Source organism: Cervus canadensis, chromosome 3 (genome assembly GCF_019320065.1).
Source record: "Cervus canadensis isolate Bull #8, Minnesota chromosome 3, ASM1932006v1, whole genome shotgun sequence".
NCBI classification, from domain to species: domain Eukaryota; kingdom Metazoa; phylum Chordata; class Mammalia; order Artiodactyla; family Cervidae; genus Cervus; species Cervus canadensis.
This window is the reverse complement of record NC_057388.1, coordinates 91,814,691-91,825,182: the sequence shown is the minus strand read 5'-3', so window position 1 is coordinate 91,825,182 and position 10,492 is coordinate 91,814,691. Positions and strand designations below refer to the sequence as shown.

Below are 10,492 nucleotides of genomic sequence, written 5' to 3'. Positions count from 1 at the left end.
ATTGTTGCTAGAAATGTAAATTGGTGCAGCCACTATGGAAAACAGGATAGAGGTTCCTTAAAAAAACTAAAAATACAGTTGCCATATACTCCAGCAATCCCACACCTCGGTACATATCTGGACAAAACTATAATTCAAAAAGATACATGCATGCCATGTTTGGCCGAACTGTTTACAGTAGCCAAGACATGAAACAACTTAAATGTCCATCCACAGATGAATGGATAAAGAAGATGTGGTGTATATATACAATGGAATGCTACTCAGTCATGAAAAGTGAAAGTGAAATCGCTCAGTCTCTCAGCCTTGTCCAACTATTTGCAACTCCAAGGACTGTAACCCACCAGGCTCCTCCATCCATGGAATTTTCCAGGCAAGAGTACTGGAGTGGGTTGCCACTTCCTTCTCCAGGGGATCTTCCTGACTCAGGGATCGAACCTGGGTCTCCTACTTTGCAGGCAGACGCTTTTACCGTCTGAGCCACCAGGGAAACTCAGTCATAAAAAAGAATGAAATAATGCCATTTGCAGCAATATGGGTGAAACCAGAGATGATCATAAGTGAAGTCAGTCAGAAAAAGAAAGATAAATATCATATGATATCACTTATATGTGGAATCAAAAATGTGATACAAATGAACTAATCTGTGAAACAGAAACAGGCTCATAGACATACAGAACAAATTTGTGGTTGCCCAGATGGATGAAGGGTGAGAGAAGGGTGGATTGGGAGTTTGTGATTAGTAGATGCAACTATTATACAGAGAATGAATAAACAACTAGGCCTTACTCCATAGCACAAGGACCTATGGAGTTCCTGTGATAAACCATAATGGAAAAGAATATGAAAAAGAAGGTATGTGTATTTATGTATAACTGAATCACTTTGCTGTATAGCAGAAAGGAACACAACAATGTAAATCAACTATACCTCAATAAAATAAATTTAAAAAAACAGTTATCTTTCTTCAAAGTTTGGTAGAACTTGTCTCTAAATGGTCTGGAACTGATCCTTTTAAAGGATAGATCTTTGATTACTTATTCACTTACTTTTATAGTTACTGAATTGTTCAGTTCTCTATCTCTTATTTCTCCTTAAACTAATATATAAATTTACTTTTTTCTAGAAAACCATCCATTTCACCTATATTTTCAAACATAATGGCATGAAATTTACATATTTTATAATTAAAAAACTACTGCCAGAGGTTTAGTGTATTTGCATTCTTTTTTCTAAGGTTTATTATTTTTATTCTTTCTCATTTATCTTTGTTAAGAATTGCCAAAGAGGTTTATTTTACTGTTCTTTAAAAAACAATCCACTTTTGTTTATATTGATCAAATCCACCATATTTATATTGTTTCATCAATTTCTGCTTTAATTTTTATAATACTTCCCGTTTACTTCTGTGGTTTTTTGAAACATTCTTGTGATGAATTACTAGTTCATTTATTTTTAGTCTTTTTTATTTTTTAATAAGTATATTCAAGGCTTTCAAGGCTATAAAGTTTCTTTGGTGATACTTCACAGGTTTTGATATATAGGGCTGCTGTGCCCATTCATTTGTCAATCTTTTGTAATTTTGGCATTGATTTCCTTCTTAAGCCAAGAATTATTATAAGGGTCTTCTAAATATCCAAGTTGTATTTTAGGGTAATTGAATTTCCTTTTTAACACAGAAAGAGGCTCAACAATGTGACTATACTTAACACTAATGAACTAGACACTTAAAAATAGTTAAGATGGTATATTTTATGCTATGTGTATTTTATAATAATTAAACATTTTAATGCAAAAAGAAAAACATAAGTAGATTTCTGGGTGTGCTGACTGTAATCATCAGACTTGTAATCACAAGTCTTAAAAATAGAAGAGAAGGCAAAAGACCAAGAGAAATGGCAGTGTTGAAGTACTTGACCCATCCTTGCTGACTTTGAAGATGGAACAAGGGGTCATGAGCTGAGAGATACAGTAGCCTGTAGAAGCTGGAACAGGCCAGGAAATAGATTCTCTCTTAGAGCCTCCAAGAAAGGAATGCAGCCCTGTTGACACTTGAATTTTTTTTAGCCCAGACCCATTTTGGATTTCTGATCTCCAGAATTGAATTATAATAAATTTGTATTGCTTTCAGCCTCCCAAAATCATGTAAAAGAATATTAAAAAAAAATTCAACTGAACAGATTTTAAGAGAGGCTATAATTATGCTAATTCCAATGAACTTTTATTAGCAACTGTTAAATAAGCCCTCAAGTTAATATGAGATACTGCATTAGTATTAGCCTCTTTTTATATTTGACATAAAAGTAATCCTAATCTTTTCTATTGATATAAAAGTAATCTAAACATAGAGAGATGAATGGCCAGGCATATAAGCCATAGGGAAATTCTTCCCGTAAAATAATTTGTTATCCCCTGGCCACCCCTTTGCACAACCATAGTGCTGACAGCACCAACTAAGGCAGAAAGAAGGTAAATTCCAAGACCTCAGGATCTCAGTGGTGGACAAGGGGGTCAGTCAGTCAGTATGTGTGCTAAGTCATGTCCAACTCTTAGTGACCTCATGGACTACTACTGTTCACCAGGCTCCTGTCCATGGGATCTTTCAGGCAAGAATACTGGAGTGGGTTGCCATTTCCTTCTCCAGGGGATCTTCCTGACCCAGGGATCAAACCCACATCTCCTGTGTCTCCTGTATTGAAGGCAGATTCTTTACCTGCTGAGCCATCAGGGAAGCCAAGGATAAGGGAGTAGGACCTCCTAGGTCAGGGCCACTTCCACCATCCTGATGAACTCTCTCCAGAAGCCACTCTACACAGCTAGAATTGGAACACCAACCACACCTCCCACCACCACCCCCCACCAGCACCCAGGCCCAAAGAGTAGGAAATATTAACCTGAAACACTACCAAAACCTTCTTCTGCAACATTTAGAGCAGTAGTAAGAAAGGAAGCCCAGCAGTGGGAGAGAAAGGCCATACCTCACCAGGCTCTTGGCCCTCTCCAGGGCTTAAGGGAATTTCATTCCAAGAAATGTGTACAGAGCCTTTGCCACCGAGTCCCAGATGTGTCCCACCTGCTTATCCTCTGAACTTTAGATTGCATTAGAAGAGCTAACATTTGCTTGTTTGGAAGGGGGCTGAGCCTCTTCTCCACGCTTCTCCCTGGCCATTTGAGAAAGGTCTGAGAGTCAGAATGATTTTAATAAATGGAGACAGAACCCCATTTGGCCAACACTATTTTCATCAGTCTTTCATTTCATTATATTTTAAAGACAGAATTCAAAGTGATTTTCAGATTTGGTGCAATTCCTCTATCTTTGATTCTCAAGTTTGTAAATTAATGAAGGATATTCTGGCTTGCAAGGTGGGAAAACTGAGTCAGGGAGTTGGGGAGTGATGCAGTCCAAGTTACCCAAGATTAGAAAAAGAAATTTTTTTGGCGGGGAGAGGTAAATTGGGAATTTGGGATATACACTGCTATATATAAAACAGATAACAAGGACCTGTTGTAGAGTATAGGGACCTATATTCAATACCTTGTAATAACTAATAGGGGAAGAGAATCTGAAAAAGAATATAAATCTGTAACTGGATCAGTTTGCTGAATACCCAAAGCATTGTAAATCAACTATGTTTTGTGTTTGCTCATGCTCAGTCATGTCTGACTCTTTGTGACCCCATGGACTGTAGCCCAGCAGCCTCCTTCATCCAAGGGATTCTCCAGGCAAGAATACTGGAGTGGGTTACCATTTCCTCCTCCAGGGAATCATCCTGACCCAGGGATCAAACCTGCGTCTCCTGCATTGCAAGCAGATTCTTTACCACTGAGCCACCTGGGAAGCTATGTATTTCAATTTAAAAAAAAAGAAAAAGGGGAATTTAAGAATCTGACCACACAATGAGTTGATGAAACTCATCTAGAAGCTTTCCACTTTTCTCCCTTTTGCCCTCAATGATCTCTTGGGATCTCAGAATGATTATTCCCTAGACGTAGTCTATAGCTGTCTTTCCACAAGGCAGAAAATGAAGGTGAAGATGGACTCCATATGTTTTGAGTTGAAGTAATAATTTCTTTGCCACCCTGCCCCTCATCAAATCATGCAAATAATTTTTGCAGTCCTTGAATCATGAAGAAAGTTTAAAATCCCATTTAAGCCATTTGCATTTTTTGATGTTAAAATGCTCTTCCACATGTGAATTCTAAAGGCAAAAATATTTGCACACAATCATTTTTATTAGGACTTTTACAACATATAATCTTTACAAACTACTTTCTTATGCAATCTTCCTCAGAAAGCAGTTCACTTAAGAAGGCAGTTTCTGAAAGTTGTCAGTTGCTAAGAAGTTACTAAGGAAAATCATTTATGTGCAAAATAAAATATCAATCACACAGTTATAACATGGAGTGAGGTCTCACATAAAAGAAAATAAAATGCAAAGATGTAAAGGTACTCAAGCAAAGAGAAATTTAGAAATAGAATTAATTACTAAAAGTTTTTTTTCTGAAGTGCTAAAATGCCTTATCTGGTTGCAATCACCTCCTTTCCCTGCTCCATGAAAAGAATTGATGTGAAGAGCTGAAACTTATAAGGAACTGCTTCAACAGAAGCTGTGAGAAAGGAGGAGTCATTGAAACAATTCTTTTAACAAACAGTCAGTAGTTGACAGAAGCTACAAAACAACTATTTGCTCTAAGTCAATAAAATTATGGATCTGATCCCTCTGACATATTATATGACTTTAAACAAGAATTAAAGAGAAATTACCAAGATATTAAAAAATCAAGTCTTGGGAAAACACACTATGCTGTGAATGATCATGGTTAGAATTCCTAAGAAATGAACTGAGTTTTGCCACCTAGCTGGGTTTTTCCCGACTATTACTCAGAGAATAGTGCATCTGAAGCAAAGGGAACCAGAGATAGAATGCTAGTGCTTACTAATATCCATGCCCTTCCTTTTCTACATAAACATACTACGAGACCACATTCACATTCTCAATGTACAGTTAGGGGAGACCGCTGGATTGAATTTAGCCCTGGACTTACATGGTCACTGCTATGACAGCCTGTAAAATTCTCAAACCTCTCATGTACTATATACACCACATTCTCCATCTTCCTTCATTTCTTTGCTGGATACAGGGTTTTCCAGAGTGGAAGGTGACAGAACCACAAAATGTATGTAGTCTGGATTCCTGAAACTCTGTGTGGAAATCTGCTAATCCATTTGGATTTGGGATATGAACAAGAAACAAATCTTTTATCGAGTTAACCATCTGAGGTTTGGAGGTTATTTGTTATGGCAGATAGGCTACCTTGATTAATACAATACTTATTAAAATTATAGGATCCTTACAAGACAAGGGTGTCCACTTTTGCCACTATTATTCAACATCTTTCTGGAAGTCCTAGCTACAGCAATCAGGGAAGAAAAAGAAATAAAAAGAATCCAGATCAGAAAAGAAGAAGTAAAACTCTCACTGTTTGCAGATGACATGACACTGTACATAGAAAACCCTAAAGATAGTATCAGAAAATTACTAGAGCTAATCAGTGAATTTAGCAAAGTTGCAGGATACAAAATCAGTACACAGAAATCACTTGCATTTCTATATACTAACAATGAAAACTCAGAAAGAACAATTAAGGAAGCAATCCCATTCACCATTGCAACAAAAAGAATTAAATACCTAGGAATAAACTTACCTAAGGAGACAAAAGAACTGTACACAGAAAATTATAAGATGCTAATGAAAGAAATCAAAGATGACATAAACAGATGGAGAGATATTCCATGTTCCTGAGTAGGAAGAATCAATATTGTGAAAATGACTATATTACTAGATGCAATCTACAGATTCAATGCCATCCCTATCAAATTACCAATGGCATTTTTCACAGAACTAGAAAAAAAAATTTCACAATTCAAATGGAAACACAAAAAACCCTGAATAGCCAAAGCAATCTTGAGAAAGAAGAATGGAGCTGGAGGAATCAAGCTTCCTGACTTCAGATTATACTACAAAGCTACAGTCATCAAGACAGTATTGTACTGGCACAAAAACAGAAATATAGACCAATGGAACAAGAAAGAAAGCCCAGAAATAAATCCATGCACCTATGGGTACCTTATTTTTGACAAAGGAGGCAAGAATATACAATGGGGCAAAGACAGCCTCTTCAGTAAATGGTGCTGGGAAAACTGGACACCTACATGTAAAAGAATGAAATTAGAACACTTCCTAACACCATACACAAAGATAAACACAAAATGGATTAAAGACCTACATGCAAGACCAGAAACTATAAAACTCTTAGAGGAAAACATAGGCAGAACACTCGATGACATAAATTAAAGCAAGATCCTCTATGACCCACCTGCTAGAGTAATGGAAATAAAAACAAAAATAAACAAGTGGGCCTGATTAAACTTAAAAGCTTTTGCACAGCAAAGGAAACTATAAGCAAGGTGAAAAGAAAACCCTCAGCATGGGAGAAAATGAAAGCAAATGAGACAACTGACAAAGGATTAATTTCCAAAATATATAAGCAACTCATACAACTCAATGCCAGAAAAACAAACAACCCAACCAAAAAGTGGGAAAAAGACCTAAATAGACATTTCTCCAAAGAAGACATACAGATGGCTAACAAACACATGAAAAGATACTCAACATTGCTCATTATTAGAGAAATGCAAATCAAAACCACAATGAGATATCACCTCACACAGGTCAGAATGGCCCTCATCAAAAAGTCTACAAACAATAAATGCTGGAAAGGGTGTGGAGAAAAGGGAACACTCTTGCACTGTTGGTGAGAAAGTAAATTGATATAGCCACTATGGAAGATTGTATGGATATTCCTTGAAAAACTAGGAATAAAAGCACCATATGACCCAGCAATCCGACTCCTAGGCATATACGCTGAGGAAACCAAAATTGAAAGAGACACATGTATCCCATTGTTCACTGCAGCACTATTTACAATAGCTAGAACATGGAAGCAACCTAGATGTCTAGCAACAGATGAATGGATAAAGAAGTTGTTGTATATATATATATATATATATATATATATATATGTATATATATATATACACACATACAATGGAATATTACTCAGCCATAAAAAGGAACGCATTTGAGTCAGTTCTAATGAGGTGGATGAAACTAGAACCTATCATACAGAGTGAAGTGAGTCAGAAAGAGAAATATAAATACTGTTTTCTAACACATATATATGGAATCTAGAAAAATGGTACTGAAGAATTTATTTACAGGGCAACAATGGAGAAACATAGAGAATAGACTTAAGGACATGGGGAGGGGGAGGAGAGAATGAGATGTATGGAAAGAGTAACTTGGAAACTTACATTACCATATGTGAAATAGATAACCAACAGGAATTTGCTGTATGGCTCAGGAAACTCAAACAGGGGCTCTGTATCAACCTAGAGGGGTGGGATGGGGAGGGAGATGGGAGGGAGTTTCAAAAGGGAGGGGATATATGTATACCTATGGCTGACTCCAGGAGTTGGTGATGGACAGGGAGGTCTTGCGTGCTGCAGTTCATGGGGTCACAGAGTTGGACATGACTGAGTGACTGAACTGAACTGAACTGATGGCTGATTCATGTTGAGGTTTGACAGAAAACAGCAAAATTCTGTAAAGCAATTATCCTTCAATAAAAAATAAATTAATTAAAAAAATTTTATAGTATCCTTGTCCCATTTCAAGTTATATTGAACTGGAAACTCTTGGAATAGGATTCAGGAATCTGAAACTTCTAACAAATTCTCCAAATGATTCCATGCACACTAAGTTTAAGAAGCACTGATTTAGACTTTGATTTCTTTGAAAGTCATCCATATATATCAAAATGAAACCTTTCTTGAAGGTAATAAGTTTGACTGTTCAAAAGAGTTTTAAATTTGTTAGTATGGAACAATGCATTTGAAACAAGGTTAATCTTGTTTCCAACATCACTCAAGTTTAAATTATGTAGGTCAGGGTATGCAACATTTATTCAACAAGTATTTATCAAGCACCCACTTTGTGCCAGGTACTATACTAGATGCTGGGAATACATGATCAACAAAATAGTCACATTCCCTGTTTTCACAGAGCCTCATGTGGGTATGGATAACTATGGCATGTAGTGATAAGTGGAAATACCTGGTACTCTGGGAACAAATAGGAAAAAAATTGAACCCATGTGGGCTGAAGTCAGGGATAACATCACAACTTAAGTATGAAAGATGACCAGGAAGTAGCCTGATAGAAGGGAAGAAGAAAGAGGAGGGTAAAACATTGTGCCAAGTAGGCAAACAGCACGCACTAAGTTCAAAAGGTGAGAGAGAACATACAACATAACGTTAGGGATGCGTCTGAGGAGAGTTGGGGCCAGAGAACCAAGTATGACCAAGCTAGGGAGGGAGGTGGGAATCAAGTTAAGGAACCTGGAAATGATATTGACCAATGAAGAGGTCTACAAGGAAATGAACTTTATCACAGCTGCTTAAAAAATTACTCCAGCGAATGGTGGAGAATGGATTATTTGGGCCAAGACTAGAGGAAACCCATTAAAAGACAGTTTGTATGTGTTGAAGAATCTAGGTGATAAGTTAACTAATTAACCTGTTCATTGAATTTATGTTTATTGAGTCCCATGCAAGGGACTTAGGATACAATGGTGACAAGGTAGATATGATTTCTGTCTTTATGAACTTTAAAATTTGGAGAAAGAGAGAGACAGACACACTCACAGAAAGACTGAGTTTGAATATTTAACGAAAAGATGATAGTGGCTGAGAATAGCCACAGGAGAGGTGGAAAGAAGTGCTGGTAATTGACAAAATGCAGGAGTGGAGGAAGAAGTCTAATAGGATGCTCTGGCATGAATGGATGCCACCATTCATTGAGATAAAGAATAAAAGTATAAGAGTAAGTTAAAAGAGAGAATGTGTTCAATTTTGGACTAACACTACCTGATCTCAAGACTTACTATAAAGATACTGTGATCAAGACAGTGAGATATTTGCATAAAGATAGATCAGTACAGCAATGGAACAAATTAGAGAAGTCAGATACAGATGAACACATATATGGCCAACTGATTTTCAACAAAGACACAAAAGCAATTCAGTGGAGTCAAAGACAGTCTTTTCAACAAATGATTCTGTAACAACTGGACAACTATGTGCAAAAAAAGTTTGATTCATACCTTATGCCAAATTAAAAAAAAACACTCTGAATGGATTTTAGATGTAACTATAAAGCTAAAAACTGTAAAACTTCCAGAAGAAAATGTTTGTGACTTTAGACAGAGATTTATTAATACAACACCAAAAATATAAACCATAAAAGGAAAAAAAGGATATTAAGAAACAGTTGTATCAAAATATTCAAATGGGCAAAAGATTTGAGAAGTCACTTCAGCAAAGAAGATATACAGATGACAATTAATCACATGAAAAAGTGCTCAATGTCACTAGCCATTAAAAAATACAAATTAAAATTACAAGTGAGATACCACAACATACCCATTAGAATGACTAGAATTATAGACTGATCATACGAAGTGTTGGAGAAAATGTGGAGTAACTGGCGTTCTCACTCACTACATACACTGCTGGTGGGAATGTAGAATGGAACATCTACTCTAAGAAATAGTTGGTGGTCCCTTAAAAATTAAGCACACACCTACATAGTTAGGGAGTTTGGGATTGACACAGCTATATTTAAAATGGATAACCAATAGAGGCCTACTGTATAGCACAGGGAACTCTGCTCAATGTTATGTTGCAGCCTGGATAGGAGGAGAATTTGGGGGAGAATGGAAATATATATATATGTATGGCTGAGTCCCCTTTGCTGTTCATTTGAAACTATCACAACACTGTTAACTGGCTATACTCCAATATGAAATTAAAAGGTTAAAAAAGAAGCATACACCTACCATATGACCCAGCCATTGATTTCTGGGTACTTACTGAAGAAAAATGAAAACATGTGTCTGTACAAAGACATACACAAATGTAATATATAGCAGATTTATTTGTAATAACCCCAAATTGCAAACCTGGATGTTCATTAGGTGACCGACCAAACAAATGGTAGTGTATCTACACAATGGAATACAACTCAGCAACAAAAAGGAATTCACTGTTGATACATGAAATGACGGTGATGAATCATAATTATTATGATAACTGAAAAAAAGCCAAGAAAAAAGGAGTATGCTATATGGTTTTATTTATTCACAATTCTACAAAATCCAAACGAATCTACAGTGACAGAAGGCAGATTACTAGTTGCATGGCAGTTGACAGGGAGTGGAGGAAGGGGCTAGAAGGAGAGATTACAAAGGAGTACAGTGAAATCTTAGGAGGCGACAGATGTGTTTATTATTTTGATTGTGGCAACAGTTTCATGAGTATAGACATATGTAAAAGTTTTTCAAACTGTATACTTAAAATATGTCTAGTTTA

General features: G+C 36.4%; 1 non-coding gene across 1 annotated transcript; it reads right to left on the bottom strand.

The window, feature by feature from the left end:
• Nucleotides 1-416: 416 nt before the first annotated feature.
• On the bottom strand, nt 417-490 carry TRNAC-GCA. The gene has a single exon. It is a non-coding gene; the product is annotated as a tRNA-Cys (tRNA).
• Between the last annotated feature and the right edge of the window lie 10,002 nt (nt 491-10,492).